This window comes from Delphinus delphis, chromosome 3, assembly GCF_949987515.2.
Source record: "Delphinus delphis chromosome 3, mDelDel1.2, whole genome shotgun sequence".
Classification (NCBI taxonomy): Eukaryota; Metazoa; Chordata; class Mammalia; order Artiodactyla; family Delphinidae; genus Delphinus; species Delphinus delphis.
Window position 1 is genome coordinate 75183248 of NC_082685.1, and position 23302 is coordinate 75206549.

The 23302-nt window shown below is 40.0% G+C and overlaps 1 pseudogene; it reads right to left on the bottom strand.

Moving 5' to 3' along the window:
* Nucleotides 1–8604: 8604 nt before the first annotated feature.
* LOC132422419 (large ribosomal subunit protein eL32-like) lies at nucleotides 8605–9046 on the bottom strand (annotated as a pseudogene).
* Between the last annotated feature and the right edge of the window lie 14256 nt (nucleotides 9047–23302).

The following is a 23302-nucleotide window of genomic DNA, read 5'->3' on the forward strand; positions in this document are numbered from 1 at the left end:
CGAGGGTCTCAGCTTCACATAACTAGTAAATGGCCAAGCTGGGAATGGACCAGAGGACTAACTGCTTCCCAAACCCTCTCTCTCCATGAGCTCAACTCTGAACAACATTCACAAATCCTTTTCTCAAGACCTACATCCTCAAAAATATGTCTTATCTAGAGCCCACAATTCTTACAGGTAGATATATCCTTTAAGGATAAACACAACCCAGGATGCTGAAAATATGAAAATTGCTCTGTGAGAGACATCCTTATTCCATTAGCATCCCTTGCACATAAGTGGAACATATTCTGACGTGATCCAATGAAAGAGTAAAGGAGTAACTTTTTGATTTGGAAGGAGACAGTTACAGAAACTTCAATAGTTTGAAGCCTTATTGTGATAGATAGGAAAGCAAATGTTAAGTCTAAAATGAGGAGAGAGGCGAAAATAAAGGCCCCTGGAAACAATAATCGGCTGACTTATTCATCTTTGTATCCCTCCGGGTCAGAATGTGGCTGAACTCAGAGCAGGTGCTGGATACTAGTTTGAAGAAAGGAGAGAGAATTGGAGGGAAAGCCAGATGGAAGGAAAGGTAGAAAGACACAAAGACAAAAGGGAAGGAAAAAATTCAGGAGGGAGCGAGGGGGACCTGGTGGGCGTACTTTTAAAAATGTGAGAAGTGTCCAAAAATGGAGTAGAAAGGCTGTCGTCACAGCTGGGAAACGTGGCCTGACTTTGACATTCACCTGAGCACTGGTTTCTGCAGGCCAACAATTGAGTGAGTGTTATTTGTAATCTTCACCTTGCCCACCTTGTCACACCGTGGAACTCTCTTGGTCACACCCATTTATAGGACATAGTTATTAAATATTGTGCAAGACAAAGTGGGTTCTCATGTCATGTCTTTATATTTGCATATTTAATAATAATTAAAATGAAGTCAATAAAATATGTACATATTTTTATTTTAAATTGCATAGACAATGTACATGTGTTTTTTATTTTTCTATGAAAAATAAGGGCAATTGTCTTATTTAAAGCACATAGCAATGAGGAGTGAAATTAAAATGCTATAAAATACTCTCTTTTTATTCAGTTAAGTAAATGAACTTTCTACCTGGAAGATGATACTCTCATTGGCATCCCTGTCATAGATTAATGGCAGATTTTTGGATGCTACCATTGATAAAGTATTTTTTCTGGCTTTTAATAAAGTACTGTTCCATGAAGGATATTATAATCTCCCAACATGGTTCTTTTGTAGAGTGGTTCAGTTTTTTTCCACTTGCATAATTTTCATTTGTTATCAGACAATAAAACATTTTGCTCAGAATATTTCTCCCCTCATCTTGCTTAATTTCAAATAAAATTAATGGGGATAGTATTTGGGGGCAGGGAAGAGAACCAGAATGTGAATACTCATATCATAATTCCTGTTACACACATATATCTTGAATGTGATTATCTAAACTGACTGAGATAGTAATCCCTGAAGGGGTCTTGCATGTCATAGATGTTGAACATGGATTTGTGAAAAAAAAAATGAACAGAAAATAGTTCTGTCTAGGAAGAGTTCTCCATTCACTAGACACCTCTGCCCTTCTCAAGTTATCTGCGCTACGTCACACTGTGTAGTCAGCCACGAGTATAGCCAACTATCAGAACTGGAAAAGAAATATTAATGAACCAAATTCCTTTAGACTCGCAGATGTTTGTTGCATACATTCTAGAATGGCAGTATTTTTTCCTCTTTTAACTGAATCTCCTAGGATGATAGAGTTAGTGCAAAACTAGAGAAAGAAAAGAGCATTATTAAATTCACTCAGTAAACACTTTTCAGTACCTACTACATGCTGACACTAAATCACTAAAAATCCTTTCAAGAAGTAGGTAAAGAAGGATGCACCAGGCGCTGGTCAGCCATTAGAGATGCTAGACAGGCAACGACGACTATAATACAGTATTGATAAGTACCAAGATGGGGATAAATGTTTGGGTATTCGCTATCGGAACACAGCATGATAGCCCATGCAAGGATAGGGGATAACTTTGGAAGTTTTTTGGAGGTACTGATGCTGACCTAAGTGAGTACCAGTGAGCCCCTCAAAGAGAAGGGGGAAAGGGTGCTCCAGGCAGTGGTGGTTTAAACTAGTTATAAAGGAAACAGGCTGTAAAGTTATAAAGGGCGAAGGAGGATCAGAGTCTGAACTCCCTGGTTTAATAACTATTGGGTCTGGGCAGATGACTTTTCTTCTACGCATCTATCTACTCATAGGGAACCTTAGAGAGAATGAGAGAGTAAAAAAGAAAAACAAAACAAAAAAGAGTACTTGAGGACTTCCCTTGTGGCACAGTGGTTAAGAATCCACCTGCCAGTTCAGGGGACATGGGTTCGATACCTGGTCCGGGGAGATACCACATGCCGCAGAGCAACTAAGCCTGTGTGCCACAACTACTGAGCCTGCACTCTAGAGCCCGCGAGCCACAACTGCCGAGCCCATGCACCACAACTACTGAAGCCTGTGCGCCTAGAGCCCGTGCTCTGCAACAAGAGAAGCTACTGCAATGAGAAGCCCGTGCACCACAAGGAAGAGTAGCCCCTGCTCTCCGCAACTAGAGAAAGCCCGCGCACAGCAACGAAGACCCAACACAACCAAAAATAAATAAATTTATTTTAAAAAAAGCACTTGGCAGCATGTAATTACTTAATAATATGTATTTTATCTGTGAAATTTTGGTGATGCATTCAGGTAACTGTATTTCTATAAATCTGGAGTGAAAATTTTTCAACTTAGATAATGATCATTGAGGGAGAAAAGAGAGTTGAGGGTTAAAGGACTTTCTGCTCGAAATTACTAGTTGTTGCAGGTTGTAATTTACAGAAGCAGATACCATGTAGAGTATGGGGTACAAGATGTTCATAAAGGATCAAAACATATGAAAGAAACAATGAAACAGGATAGAGAAGAGGAAGAAGTCGAACTGTGAAGCAAGCACAAGGAAGCCCTGGCCACCCCAGCAGGGAGTCCTCGAGTGACCAGTGCCTCTTGGAGTTATGTGCATGGGCCAAAACGGCCATGTCTTTACCCCTCTGCCTGGCTACCCCAGGAAAGGCGTGACCGCAGGCAAAGCAGCTCTCGGCCACTGAGACAAATTCTCTGAAATTGGGCAGCAAGCCCTTCCCTGAAGGGGGATCTGGGAGGCACATCTCTGGATCTATTACAATAGTGTTCCCTAAAAGTATGTCCTCCTCCCCTTCTGGGTGAATGCAAGACGGTGCTTCTCAGCCCCTTATAGATGGGCTGGGCACCTCACTCTTCATGGACAATGGAGACCCTCCTTGGGAGTCTTCTGTTTCTCTCCTCCTGCACCAAGGGGACTGCATGTTCCATATGGTGGAGCTGAAGGACAGAGGAGCCTCCCTCCACCTGCATTGAAGAACAACTACATGGACATGATTCTGAAGAGTTCAACCTTCAGATGTAATGCAATGAGGAATTGTGATAAGCTCTTAAGGAAGATGGTGACATGATTAGATCTGCCTTTAGAAAGATCAGTCTGGCTACGATATGCAAAGTTTTTGAAAATCGATGAGGCTGGAGGCAGACAACTCATTAGCTACTACTTTTTGAGACAAACAGGATGACAAGGGAAAAGGATTTATAGTCAAGGAAAGAAAGTAAAGCTACAGCTAAGGGTTAACTGTACTATTTGATGACAGGTTGGATGGCGGTCAGAATACGTAGTCTGGGGTGTGAGGCTGGGCTCTTCTATTGTATTTCCCATAAGAGCGGCTTGATAGGACAATAATAGCAGCTAATATTTATTAAGCGCATTTGGGCACCAGTCACTCTGCTAATCACTGTGCGTGCATTGCCCCCTCTTCTCAGCGGTCACAGTTATCCTTTCTACTCTGCTGACAGAAACACAGCTTTATTTAGGAACTAGTTTTTTGTGTATCTTTAAGGGGCTTCCCTACCCCCAGGGGTAGATGCTCATCAGTCTATGCCAGCCATTATAATTTCATTTCCCTTATCAGTGATTTGTTACACATGGTCATGTATTAGAAAAACAAGACAAAGAGGAAAGTCTAGTGAGAGGCCTCTGGGATTGTTTTCCTCATAATTAAAAAAGGAGAAATAAAATAGGGACTCGCTTGTTCCTGCCTTTGGCACTGCCACGTGAGGCCTCTATGTTAGGAGCTACTTGTATTCTTTTTGTGCCCCAAAGGGGAAAGTCAAGAGACTCCCAGAGAGAGTGACAGGAGCCCTCACATCATGGAGCTGAGCAGGTAACCAACTCTGATAGAGCTGACCTTGGGACTTCCTGTTATGCGAGGTAGCGAATTATTCTCGTTGTTTAAGCCACTTTTAGTTTATTCAGTGACTTGCACCTAAAGGATCCTCGCTGATACACCTGTTTTAGTGTTATTATCTATGTTTGAAGGAGGTAGGAGAAGAGGTGAGGGGATAGCCCAAGCTCTGCAGATCTACCAGCAAGAGTAGGAGATCCTCTCACGATCTTGGTGGTCACCCCCGTGGAAGTACTAGAAGCTTAAATGCCAGTATTTGGGAAAATAATCTGCTTTTTTCACATTCTTTTTTCCTGAGACCCGACCTCAGGCTTTCACAATCTCAAGTTTTCTTCTCATTTTTAAGACATCCTTTGTTTCTTGGGATTTTAAAGTCACAGCTTTTTCCTCACTTCTTGCTCTGGCTCTTAACTATTTCATTAGCTCCATTCACCACATTAGATGAAGAGCGTGTCGTTAGCTCCAAATGATTGTTGGTGGCTGTTCAAGAACTGACAATAAAAAGTCAACGTTTCGGACTTCCCTGGTGGCCCAGTGGTTGAGCCCGCCTACCAATGCAAGGGACACAGGTTCAATCCCTGGTCCGGGAAGATCCCCCATGTCTCGGAGCAACTAAGCCCATGCGCCATAACTACTTAGCCTGCTCTCTAGAGCCCAAGAGCCATAACTCCTGAGCCCATGTGCCGCAACTACTGAAGCCCATGTGCCTAGAGCCTGTGCTCCGCAACAAGAGAAGCCACCACAATGAGAAGCCCGTGCACCGCAACCAAGAGTAGCCCCTGCTCGCCGCAACTAGAGAAAACCCGCGCACAGCAACCAAGACCCAAAGCAATCAAAAAAAAAAAAAATTCAACCTTTCACTAGTGACTGGCGTGCAATGGTGTATAATTTTGTGACACCTAACAGGGTCCTATGCTCTGTAGATCACAGGACTGGGAATGGCTGTTACTATGGCTGCAGATTTTTCAAAGGGCTGTATTCTTTTGAACAGAAGACCCTGCAAACAAATTCTCAGATTCTGTCTTTTGTTTCGTCTCATTTGTGGCTCAGGTGAAACTATTTTTCCCATCAGGATAAAATTGTTTAGATTTTTTTTCCTTCAATAAATACAACCTTAAATAGTATAACCTTTAGAAAATGCTCTCTTTTCATTTTAACTTTATAGTAGTTTTCTAATGAAGGCAAGATATTCCTGAAGGATAGGCAAAACTGGGAAAATTGTGTGTTCCAAACCAAAAAAGAAATCAGAGAATGTTAACCGAATCTTAACTTGAAGCAAATCTTATTTTTCTCAGTCTTCTTTTTTAGTTCTAAGTTGAGTATTAAAGCATAGAGCACAATGACATCAATACATTCTCTTAGCAAAATGCTATGTATCCCAAAATGAAGCATGGTATCAAATACAAATTCCTCCACTTGGGGTTTGCATCCCGTGTTTTCTCAAAGACTTTCCTCAAACACTCCCTCTCCTGCTTCAACCAATTCTCAGTTCTTGATGGAATATTACCACCAGCATACAAACAAGCACTAATATTGTTTTTTTTCAAATCAAATCAAATAAAACCTCCCATGACTTTGACCTGAATCGTCTTCCCACCATTCTTCCATTCCTTCCCAATTCACTGTACATTTTCTTGACAAATATAGTCATGTCAATATGATCTCTACATCCAGTCCAATCAAGTTTCCACCCCTTCTATTCCAGAAAAAGATCTTGTCAGGGTCACACACACAAAAATTTATCCAGTGATCACCGTTCTTTCCTTAACCAGACCTTTCCATTGCTTCCAACATAACTGCTCACTTTTCTTCACAAAACTCTCTCATCTCTTAATGTCTACGACCCCATGTGCTTGTACCTGAGTGCCTGCATTATTAGCTGCTTCATCGCAGTCTCCTTTGCTGGTTCATTTTCTCCTCCTCCACCACTAAATGTCCTGGGCTCTCTAGGCAACATTTTTTCAAGCCTATGGCTTTAAATAGAACTTGTCTGCTATGACTTCCACATCTGTACCTTAAGGTTCAAACATGCCCTAGAACTTCAGAATCATATACCCAACACCCTGCTGGATATTTGTCCACAGGTGTTTTTTGGGGGGTTTTTTTTGGTTTTTTTTTTGTGGTAAGCGGGCCTCTCACTGTTGTGGCCTCTCCCATTGTGGAGTACAGACTCCGGACGCGCAGGCTCAGCGGCCATGGCTCACGGGGCCAGCCGCTCCGCAGCATGTGAGATCTTCCCGGACCGGGGCACGAACCCGTGTCCCCTGCATCGGCAGGTGGACCCTCAACCACTGCGCCACCAGGGAAGCCCTCCCACAGGTGTTTTTAAAAAGCATCTTAAAATTAACACAGCCAAAATAGTACTCTTGATTCTTCATAGAACTCAATTACCAAACTCTTTTCTCAGATGAACTGTTTTGAATAAATAACGCTATCCAATTTTTCAAGCCAAACTTTCAGTGATTCTTCCTTATTTCTCACTGTCCATCAGAATCCTCATTCTCAAATGTACGTATATAAATTATCAACATATCATGTACAATTTGCCTTCAAAACATATCCTAAATCTATCTTCTTGTTTTCCATTTCTACTGTTTAAACCATCATTGCTCAGATTATTCACAGCACTTTAGCTAGTCTCCCTGCTTCCATTCTTCTGCCTACACAATAGTTTTTTGTTTGTTTGTTTTTCCTTATTAACTTTACTGAAGTGTGACTTACATGCAATAAGAAAGCACCTATTTTAAGTTTGCAGTTTGGTGAGCTTGTCAAATGTATACACCCATATGATCATCAACCCTATCAGGATACAGAATATTTCCATCACCCCCCAAATTTTCCTTGTATCCATTTGCATTTTACCCACCCTCACCTCTGGCCTAGGCAACAACTGATATGTTATCAGTTGTTGCCTAGGCCAGAGATTACTATAGATTAGGTTTACCTCTTCTGTAATAGTATATACATGGGTTCATATGGTATGTGTTCTTTTGTGTCCTAGGTAGCTCAGCACATTTTTTGAGATTCGTCAATGTTGTGTGTCTAGTAGTTTGTTTCTTTTTATTGTTTGGATATACCACAATTTGTTTAAGAAAATATCAAAGAAAATCTTTGTGATCTTAGAAGATAAAACTACTAAATAGGCTATAATAAAAAATTAACACCATCATGATGAACTGCCCAAAATTAATGTATTAAATAACTTAGAGCCCAGGGAGATGATGCTAGGAAATCTACCAAATAAACCATCTAGTCTAAAAATCATATAATCATGAGGAAGTATACTTATAAGCCCATTCTTCAATGGGGAAGTACTAAGGTTCAGTAATTAATTTAAACATAATAAGTACATAAATAGTGAGTTTGGGGGAAAAAAGATTGTTTTCTGGGATAATCACACATAGGTGACAAGCTAAAAACGGCATAAAGTCCATTGAGATTGGTTACATAAAATTACAAGGTATCTGAGGCATCTGCATTCGAGACAATATTCTCCTCCAGTTAAGGAATGGAAAATTAGACATAGGGTATTTCCAAGTAATGTAGTCAATACTACTGTAGTATTAAGTGGACAGGAAGTCCTGCTTTTAAACTGAAATTGCTCCTATTAGCTTTAATCACTGATGTGAGTACTTTTAAAGTCTGGATAACCACTAAGGATTCATTTCCACAATATGCCTCCATTTAATGTGAAATCAGATGGAAGGTGTCCCAAACAACTGTTCAGTTTCTTTTTTTCAGTTATTCATTAATTAATTTTTTGTTCCACCTGTTGAATGTGCTCTTTGAAAAAGACTTTGTGTGTTCCATTGTTTGGTGAATTCTTCTATAAATTTCAGGTATGTCCTGCTGGTTGGTATTTTATTCACATCTTTTATATCCTTAGTAATTTTCTGCAGAAATTTCAACTGTAATGTGGATTTGTCTAATTTTGCTTGCAGATTTTTCTCAGTTTTCGCTTCATAGATTTATGAATCTCTGGTATTAGGTTCACAGGGATTCAGAATTGACACTTTCATTTTTATGAAATTCCCCTTCTCATCTTTGTCAATATTCCTGGTTGTGAGGACTTCTCTGTATATTTTCCCATTCTCTTACTGTTGGACTATCTGTAACTCCATATTTAAAATGCACTTCCTCTAGATGATATAAAATTGGATTTAGCACTTAAATCCAGTGTAATATTCTTTGGCTTTTTTTTAGAAAGTTTAGAGCATTTATAATTAATCTAATGATTTACATGGTTGTTTCTAAGTGTACCATCCAGCTATTTGTTTTCAATTTGTCCTATATGTACACTTTTTTGAGTTTTATGGTTTTATTAACACGAATACAATGTGCACACAAGCTGTCTCTTCATTTTCTTCGCTGTGCAGCCTGGCATTGGGATTGGTGACTGACAGCCGGCTAGGCTGCTCTTTCCACAATGGCTCTGTGGTTCTTAGAGGAGACGATGTGAGAAATCACAGCCCAGTAATATATGCTCCACATCAGCAGCATTTCAAGCTCCTTGACACTGTGGACAGAACTTTCAGAAGTCACTGGTCAGCAAGTGCTTTGTTTTCTTGCTGTTCCAGTAACCAAAGTTGGACATCAAAATCTGGCCCCTGAATCTCCTGCACACCCTATTGTCATGCCCCTGGGCTTCTGCCAGTTCTGCTTAATTATGACATATCGGTCTGACTGGTGCTGGATGGATTTCTTGGTTCTCTTTTTGATCTTTGGCTTCATGAGAGGTCTGAGGGCGGCCATGATGCTGAGGAGGACGTGTCCCATATATTTTTTATTCTCCGTCCCTGCATTCTTTATGACTATTTAAATGTTTTCAATATTCAATTTTTCTTTACCATGGTCTTACTAGCTATAACTTTTAAGTTTATGCAGTAGGAGCTCTAGGGTTTGCAATATGCATCTTATCACAGTCTTTCTTCAAGTAATATCATGCCTCTTGAGTTTTAATGTAAGAAATGTATAACAGTATATTTCTATTATGCCCTCCTCTTCTTTATACTTTTATTGTCAAATAATCTACATCTTCATTGGCATAAACCCCACAAATATATTATTATTTTATAATTTAAACAATAAAGTACATTTTAAAGAAATTTTAAAATGAAGGAATTTTTTAAAATTTACCTACATAGGGCTTCCCTGGTGGCGCAGTGGTTGAGAGTCTGCCTGTAGACGTAGGGGACATGGGTTCGTGCCCCGGTCCGGGAAGATCCCACATGCCGCGGAGCAGCTGGGCCCATGAGCCATGGCCACTGAGCCTGCGCGTCTGGAGTCTGTGCTCTGCAACGGGAGAGGCCACAACAGTGAGAGGCCCGCGTACCACAAAAAAAAAAAAAATTTATCTACATAGTGACTATTCACAGTATTTTTTATTTCTTAGTAAAACTCTGGTTTACTCTTCCTTCAGCCTGAAGAAATTTACTGTAAATTTTCTTCTTGTGCAGATCCTTGGGTGATGAATTCTCCACGTTTTTCTCTTCCTGAACATATTTTTATTTTAGCTTCATTTCTGAAGAATATTTTTTCTAGATATCGAATTTTAGGTTGACAGACATTTTTTCAACATTTTAAAGATGTTGTTCCAAAATATTCTGGTTTGCATTGTTTCTGATAAAAAGTCAACAACTTTCTTACGGTTATTCTCCTGCACTTAATCTCTCTTTTCTCTGGCTGCTTTTAAAATTTTCTCTTTAACAATGATTTTATAAAATTTGAATTATGTGCCTTTGCTTTTCTTTTTCCTGATTAGAATTTTTTGAGCTTCTAGGACATGCAGCCTTATAATTTTGAACAAATTTGGAAAATATTAGCCATTATTTATTCAATTCCTGTCCACCTCCTTCCTGGAACTCTAATAACACTGTTGTTAGAGTTCTTAGTACCATCCCATATTTCACCAAAGCTAAATATATCTGTATGGATAATTTCTATTGTTATGTCTTTAAGCTCACTGATATTTTTTCTGTAGTGTTTAATCTGCACATAACGTATTTTGGGTTCTAGACATTCTATTTTATTCCTTTTAATATGGAATTTCTGAACACACTACGTTCATGTTTACATCAACCCTGGAATGATCTGGACATTTCCCTTTTCCCAGCACTGAGGCACCTGAATTAAAGTTCGGGGTCACCTAGGTAAAGTACAGGGGAATTACTGTTATACATTTGTCACAGTGAAAAATGATCTTTCATCATAGGCCTCTCTTCCAGTCAATGGGTTCATGGTCTGAGAATCAGATCACATCTGGAATCTAGGAAAAAAGAATTGTGACTTTTTAATGGGCAGCTTCCCTCTGCCTCCTTATCATTTATTTTTATTTATTTTGATTGCACATATTATGCAAAATGCTTGCTTGCTGCATATTCATATTTCTGTAAGGACTAACATATCCTGTTAACCATTTCTATATCTCACTGTGAGTCAAGCTTCCTCATCTGCCACACAGATCTTGTTGCTCGTTGTGATAATTGCACTTACCTTGCTTTTGATTGCTAAGCACTACCATCCCCTCTTTGTTATTTTGAGATGCAATCAAATTAATTGCTATCAGGATTCCCAGTCCTAAAACAGCATCTCTTACTGTCATTCTTTGCCTAGACGGAACAGCCATCCCTGAGCTCCTAAACAATTTTTGTTCCCCTTTCACCAGTTACTTGCTTAGTACTGTCATCTGGCATGTCCTCTAGGCCTTCACGTGAAATACTGTCAGCTGTTTATCCAGCTTTATGTAATATATCCTACCTAGCTCTCTTTCTGAATCTTTGAATCCTTTCTCCATCATCAGCCCTGATAACTCTGACATTCCTACCTAATTTATTTTGTGTCAGTATTTTTTTAAATGTTTCTAATAGCTATCCTAGGAGAGAATAGCATGATCTCCCACTGTAGATGCCAGAGTGTTAAATTCTATTTCACAGGACTATCTCCCATATTGATAAACTCCCCCATCCACAACTTTCTTTTCTGTTCTGTTCCCCTTCGTTCAGCATCCTTAACATATACAATCCTGTGCATCTACTCTTGTCTCCTCATGGTATATTGGTACATATTAGCCAAATCCTGCAGCAACGGCAGCACATAGTTTTCCTCATTCCTTAGCAAGCCTAATAGTTCTCCATATGGATGTTCTGGGATTTGTGCTGGTACTTTCTTAGATCGGGTTTCCTGAAAATGGGGATTTTTAATGGGAAAGTTGATGGACAATGCTCTTAGGAAGTTCACCTGGAAGAATGTGAGAAAGGCAGAATCTGGCCGAAGGAGAAGCTGAATCACAATGTACAGTTGACCCTCGAACAATGAGAGAATTGTTGAACAACCCTCCACACAGTTGGAAATCTGAGTATAACTTATAATCGGCCATCCCTCTATGTGGTTCCTCCTTATACACAGTTCTGCACCCATGGATTCAGCAACTGCAGATCGTATAGTACTGTTCTGATCTATTTCTGGATCTCAGTGCTGGTTACACAGTATGTTTAGTTTAAGAAAATCCACTGAGTTTTAAATTAACAGTAGATGGAAATTAATGCAGGCATAGTAATTCAGTGAGTTTTTTTACGGGTTAGAGGTTTAGAAAAAAGTTTTTAAAAGTCTTTATTAAAAGATACTTTTCAGAGCCAATTATTTTCAGAAAAAAAAGTTTTCTTAAATGAAAATAAAGATGAAAAGACAAAACTTTAAATACTCTAAAAAATTTCCCCAGAGCTGGATTTTTTCAGTTTATATAATGCAATCTGCTTAAACTGATCTATTCTAAACAGTCTTTCACCACTGTGACCGTCCAAAATTAACAACCTTTATTTATATATGTAAGGTCCTTCCAGGGTACATTTGAATCATCAAAGACAGACAAAGATGTGTTTAATTTCATTTAAGTCTATTTGGTTAAATTTTCTCTCTTTGAACATCAGTAGAGCCATGTGTGATATCTAATGGAAAATATTTCAGATTATTTGCTTAAGTAGATGGTCATGTGTGAGTCTATCATCTATTATTTATATTTTAAAGACATTTAATTTTAGAACTATATAATTTTGTTCTCTATTTTCTTCCTTCCGTCTTAGGTGTACACCTAATACATAGATGGATTTACAAAAGTATAGGAACTAGAATGTTTATAACATCACTGTTTATAATAGGCCAAAACTGCCAACTACACTATTAATGCCTATCAACACTAGAATGGATAAATAAACTGTGGTATATGTCCATAATAGTAGTATGTAACAATGAGAATCAAAATCAAAATCCACATACAACAATATAAATGAAACTCACAGACATATCAATTGAGAGAAGTTCAATTATTCATGAAATACTCATGAATTCAAAGTTCAATTATTCATGGCTGAATAATATTCTGATGTGTGTGTGTGTGTATCACAATTTGTTTATCCATTTAGCTGTCAACACTTAGGTTGTTTCCATGTCTTGACTATGAAATAATGCTGCAATGACCATGACAGTGCAGATGTCTCTTCAACATAATGATTTTGTTCTCTTTGGATATACACCCAGAAGTGGAATTGCTGGATCATATGGCAGTTCTATTTTTAATTACTTGAGGAACCTCCATACTGTTTTTCATAGTGGCTATATTAAAACACTTCCTGATGTAAAATTCCTATACACTAGCAATGAAAGATCAGAAAGAGAAATTAAGGAAACAATCCCATTTACCACTGCAACGAAAAGAATAAAATACCCAGGAATAAATACCTAAGGAGGCAAAAGAACTGTACTCAGAAAACTAAGATACTGATGAAAGAAATCAAAAACGACACAAACAGATGGAGAGATATACCATGTTCTTGGATTGGGAGAATCAATATTGTGATAATAACTATACTACCAAAAGCAATCTACAGATTCAATGCAATCCCTATCAAATTACCAGTGGCATTTTTCACAGATTTAGAACAAAAAATTTTACAATTTGTATGGAAACACAAAAGACCCCGAATAGCCAAAGCAATCTTGAAAAAGAAAAAAACGGAGCTGGAGGAATCAGGCTCCCTGACTTCAGACTATACTATAAAGCTACAGTAATCAAGACAGTATGGTACTGGCATAAAAACAGAAATATATATCAGTGGAACAGAATAGAAAGCCCAGAGATAAACCCACGCACCTATAGTCACCTTATCTATGAAAAAGGAGGCAAGAATATACAATGGAGAAAAGACAATCTCTTCAACAAGTGGTGCTGGGAAAACTGGACAGCTACATGTAAAAGAATGAAATCAGAACACTCCCTAACACCATACACACAAAAAAACTCAAAATGGATTAAAGACCTAAATATAAGGCCAGACACTATAAAACGTTTACAGGAAAACATAGGCAGAACACTCTTACATAAATCACAGATGTTTTCTGACCCACCTCCTAGAGTAATGAAAATAAAAATAAAAATAAAGAAATGGGACCTAATTAAACTTAAAAGCTTTTGCACAGCAAAGGAAACCATAAACAAGACAAAAAGACAACCCTCAGAATGGCTGAAAATATTTGTAAACAAAGCAACTGACAAGGGATTAATCTCCAAAATATACAAACAGCTCATGCAGCTCAAAACAACAAACAACCCAATTAAAAAATGGGCAGAGGCTTCCCTGGTGGCGCAGTGGCTGAGAGTCCACCTGCCGATGCAGGGGACACGGGTTCGTGCCCCGGTCCGAAAAGATCCCACATGCCGCGGAGCAGCTGGGCCCGTGAGCCATGGCCACTGAGCCTGCGCGTCCGGAGCCTGTGCTCTGCAACGGGAGAGGCCACAACAGTGAGAGGCCCGCGTACCACAAAAAAAAAAAAAAAAGAAATGTTTCATTTATAAAAATCAAGTTTCTGGAAACAAATTTTGGTAAAAACCTATGCCTTCTCCCATGATATGTCTCACAACAAAATAAAACTAGAAACATTGAAAAAGATAATCAGGAAATAGCAAAAATAAAATACATAAAATGACAGGAAAATCACAAACCTTTCAACATCGTCTATAGATAAGCAGTTCTTTTTCTCTTCTCAACAAAAATTAAGAAACATTAATACTGCATCACATCGTTTAAATTCTAATTTCTGAGGTTAACAGAAATGTTTGCAAATGTTAAGTTATAGCTAATGAACTAACATAAATGAATCAGTATCCTAATAGTTTTCTTTTATTAAACCAGGATGATCAAAACCAGAAAAAGGGGCTTCCCTGGTGGCGCAGTGGTTGAGAGTCCGCCTGCCGATGCGGGGGACGCGGGTTCGTGCCCCGGTCCGAGAAGATCCCACCTGCTGCGGAGTGGCTGGGCCCGTGAGCCATGGCCACTGAGCCTGCATGTCCAGAGCCTGTGCTCTGCAACTGGAGAGGCCACAACAGTGAGAGGCCCGCATACCGCAAAAAAAAAAAGAAAAAAAACCCAGAAAAAGTAAACACAATGAGCTATGTGCTGTAGACATTGCAAATATTAAGTGCATTATTAAAGTTCTCTTTGATAATCTTTTCTAAAATCAATTTCAAAACGTTTCCTCAAGCCAAAGTGAGTCTATGCACTAACAGACAAAGCAACCCATGTATGATTTTCTTATTGTTTTGAATTTCTATTCCAGCTTTTCTCTTTCCTGTGCAACTGATAAGAAAAAGTGTAAGTACAAAGAGGTTCAGCAGAGCAAACTAAGCACATGCACATAAAAAACACCCATTAACGTATGTTGACACACAAGTTGCCCATAGGCAGTATCTTTTAATGGTTCTTAATTTTGTTGCTTACTGCATTGATGGGCTTAGAGATTATCATACTAGGTGAAGTAAGTCAGAAAGAGAAAGACAAATACCATATGATATCACGTATATGTGGAATCTAAAATATAACACAAATGAACCTATCAACAAAACAGAAACAGACTCACAGACATAGAGCAGACTTGTGGTTGCAAAGAGGAAGGAGGGTGGGGAGGGATGGATTGGGAGTTTGGGGTTAGTAGATGTAAACTATTATATATAAAATGGATAAACAACAAGGTTCTACTGTATAGCACAGGGAACTATACTGAATACTGCTCAGGCAACAGAAGTACTAGCTAGATTGGAGATGGGGTATGGGCATGAAAGCAAGCAGAGTCAGAGCACATTTAGGTGTTTGAATTTTGTGCTTAAAATATTTTAAGCAGGATTACTCCAGAGAAATGTTTACATCATGGAAAGATCACTCTGCCCCATAATTGAGAATTGATTGTAGGTGGGCAGGGGTAACAGATAGAAACCTACTGGGAAAAATTGAGACCAGAAGTAATGCAGAGGAAATGTTGAAGAGAGGGTAATTTGGAGATTTTTTTTTAATTAACTTTTATTGGCGTATAGTTGATTTACAATGTTATGTAGTTTCTGTAGTACAGCAAAGTGAATCAGTTATACATATACATATATCCACTCTTTTTTAGAGTCTTTTCCCATATAGGGCATTACAGAGTATCGAGTAGAGGTCCCTATGCTATACAGTAGGTTCTTATTAGTTACCTATTTTTGGAAATGGAGTCAATAGGTCTTTTTGATTAATAGAATGTACGAGAACGATAGAAATAACCCCCATATTTCTGGCTTGAGAATCTAGGTTACGGTGGGCCATTCATCAAAATAAGGAATAGTGGGAGAAGATCAGCTTTTGGAGGGAACACGATTTCAATTTTGGGCAAACTGCCTACAGTAAGCGAAGCGAAGCTATGGCTGGAGATGCCAAACAGACAGCTATGGTTCTACAACTCTGAAAGTTTGGTTTCAACTCTCAAGCAGAGCAAGAAAAGTCTCTAACTCAAGCCTAAATCTCCAACGCAGTCCTGTCACTGAAAACTCGCCCCTACACCAGCCCCTTGCACTCTTAGCCCTTTGTCCACATATGCCTTTTGACGTTGTACCCCTTGATTCTGGGGCTCACCGAAACCCGGAAAGGCTAGACTCCAAGGCGCTGAAAGTTAAAAAAACCCTTGCAATAAGAAAGGTCACTCCTGGGCTTTGAGCCAGGACCTCGCCCCGCCCCCGCGCTGCCTCCAACCAGGAGGGTGCGTGGCCTGGAGGCGGGGCCCTCTTCTTCCGGAGGGTTGGTGCCCGTCACCCCGCCCCCTGCTCCCTACAAAGGCGCGTCTACCCGTGACGCTATCCTAGCATCAGGCCAACGGCGAGCTTCTTTGCTTACTGGGCACAAGGAAGTCCGCGGGCGTTTGGAATGTAGACTCGAATCAAGATGTAAATGTGAGCCTTGGGCATATGGCCACCAACGGTAAGCCAGTGGGACAACTCAGTAAACTGCAGTCTCCACGCTCCCGCCCGCTGCCGAGAAGGGCGTAGCTACGGCGACCGAGCAGCGCCAAACTTCTTCAAACGCAATCTCACGAGGGAGCCTAGCAAGCGGAGTATCGGTTCCGTCGCCAAGCTCCACCTGGCACAAGTACCCAGATCTTCATGCAGGGTACTTGCTTCAATCTTGCGTTGTGGTCTTTCCAATAATCCCGTTATTCTGTTTAAAAAAAAAAAAAACTGCGAAAAGAATAAAAGAAAAAAAGGTTGTGTGCGTTATTCTTACTTTCAGAAATGTCAGTGCAAAATCAACCCAACTGTGATCTTCCACGAGGTGTGCTCAGCCACAGGCCCACAAGAGTGAGAATGAAGGCTTTCTCAGCCATTGCTGGGAAGCTAATACACCACTTCCCAGACTCACAGCTGGGCTCTGGCTAGTCGCAGGCAGAGTGAGGTGTATGATACACTACAAAAGAGGGTTGCTTTATTAGTGTACACTGTTCTCTAATGCTCTTAGCTTGTTCTCGTGTCCTCGTTCTTGTGGGGGGAGGCAGAAGAAGAGACTTAAAGGTACCAGTTAAAGGTAACTCGGTCTATTTGGGGTAAATGCAATCTTTCAGGATTTCTCCCTCCTCCCTTTTCTAGCCTAAAGGTCACATTAAGATAGAGGAAAGATTTGGCAGGGGTAGGAGTGGTCCTTAAAGCCCTGCTGGCCTCTGTTTCTCCCCCAAGCTACTGATAAAGTATGTGGCAGATAGAACTTGAGGTTTATTCTCTCAACATAACTGAGACGTCTCAGTGATCCTCAACCTACCTGCACTTGGCCCCAGCTCAAGTCTATCCAGCCTCTGAAACGTGTTTGCATCAGCATGTGGGCTCAGGTATTCCTAGAATCTGCTGTGCATTGTCTCTCGCTCTCGGAATTATTTTAGCAACTTCTATGTGAGTCTAAAATAAAATTTTCAAACAAGCAAAAATAAATCTCTTCCATGCCAGCCAGGAGCCAAGGAAACAGGAATAGGACCTTCAGCACATTATTGCATAAACAAACAAGGCCGTTAACATTCTGCCGCAGTCACTTTATGATGATTCAAAGTCACTTGCATAGCAGTGTCTTCTCAGAGTCAATATCTATCTGGTCTTTCTATCCTCTTCTCTCCCCCATCTCTCAGGCCCTGGCCCCGGAAGGGGAAAAGGGGTGTTGGGTCCCTGAAGACCCCAGGCCAACCACACCCCCTATTATCTACCCTCCTGATCTTTCTCCCTTTCCCAGTAAGAATTCTACTTAATCTCTGCTAGTCAGAACTCCTCCTAAGTTTGTCTTCTTTGCTCCGACCTTATGGATGTCTCTTTTCTGAGGGGTTACTCTTATAAGGGAGACACTAAGCTTTGTGACCTAGCTCTCATGGTGTGTGGAGAGCTGGGAGGGCATGAAGGGATGCTACGGGGAAACAGTATTTTTCTCTTTTTTGCTGCTGAGTCTCTGAACCTGCTTCCTATTGTTGGAGAATACCTCTACCTATTTCCTACCTCAGAGGCTGAAAATAAGAGACACTTACCTTCTTAGCCTCCTTGCAACCAGGCATAGCACATGTCCTAAGTTCTGCCAATCAGGTGCTTCCTCCCAAGGCTTTGAATTGGGATGGAGAGAATGACAAACTATACAGAATCCATTCTGGTGATAGGTGGTAGAAGCAGCAATGGTCTTAGCTCTAGCAGGGGTGGGCAAAATTCAGTGGTAGTGGCATCAGAAGGGTGAGTGGTGGCGTCTAGTATCCAGCTGCAAGGAGAACGGTGTCTTCACTAGACCACCTGCAGCATGATTGGGGCAGGGTTCCTGGCTGCAAAGCCCCTGACCTCACTCACTGGCCCTGAAAGTGATTCTGTCAGCTGTCACTGAGCTGTAGCTGGTTTGAGATTGCAGCTGTGCAGGGTGATTGAGCACATATAGACTACAGTAGCCAAGTTTAATATGAAAATAGATTCATTTGGGAACCAACACAGGCTTTCCAGGAGCTCATACTGCATAAGTCAGAATCAAGCCTTGGATGGAGATAGAAATTTTTCCCTGGAATCACAAGAAGTTCCCTAGGGGACCCTATACTGTAAAGGCAGCTGTAATTTACATGAACTTAAGACTCATTAATTTATCCCATACACACTACTAAATATAAAATAGATAACCAACAAGGACCTACTGTATAGCACAGAGAACTATACTCAATATCTTCTAATAACCTATAAGGGAAAAGAATCTAAAAAAAATAGATATATGTGTCTGTATTACTGAATAACTTTGCTGTACACCTGAAACTAACACAACATTGTAAATTAACTATACTTCAATTAAAAACAAAAAGACCCATTGATAGCACCAGGAACGAAGCACCTCAGACCTGGTTTTTCCTCAAGCTCAGTTTAGTAGGTAGCAATCTAATGGATTTTTTGCTAATTTTTTTTCTCTTTTATCTTGTTTCTTAGCCTTGGATAGATGACCCAGTTTGGACCTAATGCAGCAAGAGAATATCTGCAGGAAAAAAATCTTTTTAAAATGCATCTTTCAGAGTCGGAAAGTTTATGTCCATGTGGCCTTACTGGACCTCTGAAGCACCCACCGTCTTGGTGGTGACAGTAGCTACAGCACAGCTGGAGAAAGCTTGGGTTTCTGCAAGAGGAGTGCATGAAAGCACAACTAACATCTCTACAGAAGATTTTTCCCAATAGAGTTTATGTTCACAGACCGTGGCCAACCAGCACAGTATGACTAGTAACCTGACAGGCTTAAACAAGAACTTTTCTCTTTCCTCCATCCCGCAGATAATCCTAAATAAATTGGCTGGCAACTGCAGTAAGGGTCTGGATTGCGCTGGAATCTGGGAGTGTCATTTTTGCTTATGATAACTGCTGCTAGTGTATTTCCAGCAGTGAGGCTGCTACTACACTGACCTTCTGTATGCTGTGCGCTTTGTTTTTTGTTTGTTTGTTTTTTCAGCAATAGAAACATCAATGGTTTAATGGATGGGTGATCTTGCACATCTGAAGCAAGGTCCTGGAGCTACATCCCACCATGTGCTGCAGACAGTGGGCAGGACATGTTAGCAGTCTTTGTTCTGCTGTGCTCTTAGGAAAAGTAAGACACAGAGAGAATTGCAGCTGGGTTAGGCCTACTTTGGAGGTTAGAGGAGTTACATCCATTTCTAGTATAACAGGGCAAGATATGGTGATAGCACTAAGTGGTGGACAGTGTATAAAAGTTAAGTTTTTAATAAAAGCAGGACCATGTTTTCCATTTTAAACTTATCTCTTGGTACTTGCCTGGCTGTCCAGTGGTTGAGACTCCACACTTTCACTGCGGGGGGCACGGGATCGATCCCTGGTCGGGGAACTAAGATCCCATATGCAGTGAGATGCAGCCAAAAGTTAAAAAAAAAAAAAAAACTTACCACTTGTGCAGTCAGAACCCTATGCAGGAGGTAAGATCTGAATATTCATGCATTCAGCCTTTACTTATTAAGGGTGCTATGAGTCAGGCACTGTTCTTGGCCTAAGAACAGAACAGACAAGGTCCCTGCACTTATAGATCTTACCTTCTAGAGAAGGGAGAGGATAAACAGCAAAGGAAGAAATGATTTCATCTCATCGCAAGTGCTAACGAAAAATTGTATCAATTTATCAAACAGAACGCATTACGTTCTAGGCAACTTTTTAATGTTTTACAAATATTAACTCATAACACCCTAAAAAGTAAGTGCATAATTATCCTCATTTTTAGATGGGAAACCTAAAGTGCAAAAAGGTGAAGTAATTTAGCTAGCATGTAGTAAAGAGAGGATTCAAACCCCAGTGGTAGAACTCTGTTGCCTGAAACAAGCTAACAGGATTCGAAAGAGATAGAAAGTTGAGACAGAGGAGGGAAGTACTAATTTAGAGAGGGCATCCAGGAAAGGCTTGTGAGCAGATGAATTTTGAGCTGAGACTTGAAAGTTGAGAAGAAACGGTCAAGCAAGGATTGTGACGGAGCTCTCCAAGCAGCACGAACAGTACATGCAAAGGACCTGTGGGGAGAATACCGTCTCACCTCCTGGCACAAGAGGAGGTCACAGAGGGAGGCAGGGACCGGATAGTGTGGAATCTTGGAGGCCACAGTGGAAAGTATGGATTTTATTCTAGTTATAATGGGGAGCGCTTCAGAAGCGGGGGAGTAAAATGATCCGTTGAGCAAAACTACATATTCCCCTCTGTGCACTTACAAGAACGTAAATGCATAGAGAAAAGCCCAGGAGAACATACCACCTGATTAAGTGGTTAGTTCTGGGCATGATTTGGGACCATGGCAATGATCAAGGGGACTTTGGCTTTTTCTGTTTTTTACCTGAAAAGCTACTTGTGTAATTATACAAATGAATAACTTCTAAAAACAAGTTAAGCGCCATAAAATCCCATGTGTTGTGTAGCTTAAAACCCTCTCAGTTACAAGCAGCTGCATCTCTCTGAACTGAACACAGTATCTGTGGAGCTTGTGAACTCTGCTTCAGACACAAACCTGAATTACAGGATGTATATCTCCCTTAGAGAAACCGCAAGCAGTCGTGTGTATTGCGTAGTGAGCAAAACCTCTTAGGGAAAAGTTGGTAAGACTGAAAAGAGGCACAGTAAGTAAAGCCGATTGTGAGGCTGAGAAAACCCAAATAGGGAGTAAGAACTTGATAAATGAACTTGTTTACAAAATAGAAATAGACTCACAGACAGAGAAAACAAAACTTATGGTTACCAAAGGGGGTGGGAGGATAAATTAGGAGTTGACATCAACAGATACATGCTACTGTATATAAAATAGATAAGTAACAAGGACCTACTGTATAGCACAGGAAAGTATATTCAATATCCTGTAATAATCTATGATGGAAAAGAAGCTGAAAAATAGATAGATATGAATAACTGAATCACTTTGCTGTACACCTGAAACAACATTGTAAATTAACTATACTTGAATTTTTAAAAAGGGTTAAAAAAAAAAAAGATTAAGAACTTGGCTGGTTTCTCCCAGTTGGAAGCAACTGATAATTCTATGCATTGTCTAAACTATGAAAACCAGTTTTAGTATATAGTGAGCTACTGCCAGTTTTGTCTTTCTTTGTAGAAGGTACCTGATGAAATGTGCTTTAAGAGTAACCTGGATTATCTTGGACACCTACTCCCATGACCATTGAGCCACTTGGGATTTACTACCCACTTTCACATCTCATTGCTTTCAATCTTCCTCCTTCCTGTTCACACCCTCTCACTCATCACATGGCTTATTTCCTGCTACGTGACTCTTCACCTCAGCTCCTTTCATTATGCTTGGAGACTTTAGAAGCCCTGTGCATGATCCAGCCAATGCCCTGCTTCCTAGTTGCTTAATGCCCGCACTTCCAGTGACTTTTTAATCCAGTCCACTTTGGCAACTTTTTCCCATAGTCACACCCTGGACATGTTCGTTACCAGTTACCACTTCGGCAATCTCACATCCAAACCTTTCCAGCTCAAGTACTCCCATTGCAGAATCCTTCCCTCTCACGGCAACTTCCAACGCATCCCTCCGTGTCTCTCTGGACACCCAGAGCCTCTTTCTGTCTTCCTTTCTGTCTTGCTTAGACTCCATGACTCATCATTATAATCCACAACCTTGCTTCTCTTTTCCTCCTAGAAAACTTTTCTTTTCACTCCTAGAAAACTTTGAGATTTTCTAGCTTAAAATGTCTTCTAATTTCTATGATCATTTCTTTCTTGATGCATGAGTTATTTACAGATATATTTCTTCATGTCAAATATATGGGGATTTCCTAGTAATCTTTTTATTGTTGATTTTGAGCTGAATGCCTTATTATCAGAGAACATATTCTGATTTCAGTCCTTTAAACATATTGAGGTTGGCTTTATGACCCAATTTTAGTAAAATTTGATTCAATGTTAGTAAAGATTCCATGTATATTTGAAAAGAATGTGTAATTTGCAGTTTGGAGCTCAGGGTTCTATACATGGCTATTAGGTTAAGTTTGCAGATCATATTTTTCAAGCCTTTTATATCCTTACTGATATTTTGCCTGCTTGTTCTATCAGTTACTGAGAAAAATGTGTATAAAATACCCCACTATGACTGTAGACTGTGAGGAAAGCCTAATGATTTAACACAGATTAGTGGAAAATATAGAATGAGAGAATGCAAGGAAAAGTTCTGGAAAGAGTGATACAAGTTATTTTTACTTGGAAGTGACACCTCAATTTTTTTTAATGAATTTATTTATTGTTTATTTATTTCACTTATTTATTTTTGGCTGCGTTGGGTCTTCGTTGCTGCATGCAGGCTTTCTCTAGTTGTGGTGAGCGAGGGTTACTCTTCGCTGCATTTAAGTGCCTAGTAAGTAGTAAATGCTCAGTAAAATTTAATTTTCTTCCTCTTATGCAGAGGAACTGAAGGTTTACTCTAGAACAACCCAGTGACTATAGCTGTAGTCACCTGTAATCACAGGTGGTTGGATATATTTATGCTTACCTGTGGGTAGAGTCCCTGGCGTGAACCATGGGTTCGGTACTTTCCATCTAATTCTCAGTATTAAAGAATCCCTTCAACATTTGTATATGAGAAGTGGCTTAACAAGTTTATTCGTTATCTGTTGTTACACAACAAATTACTATAAAACCTAGACAGTTTAAAATCACAAACATTTATTTATTAT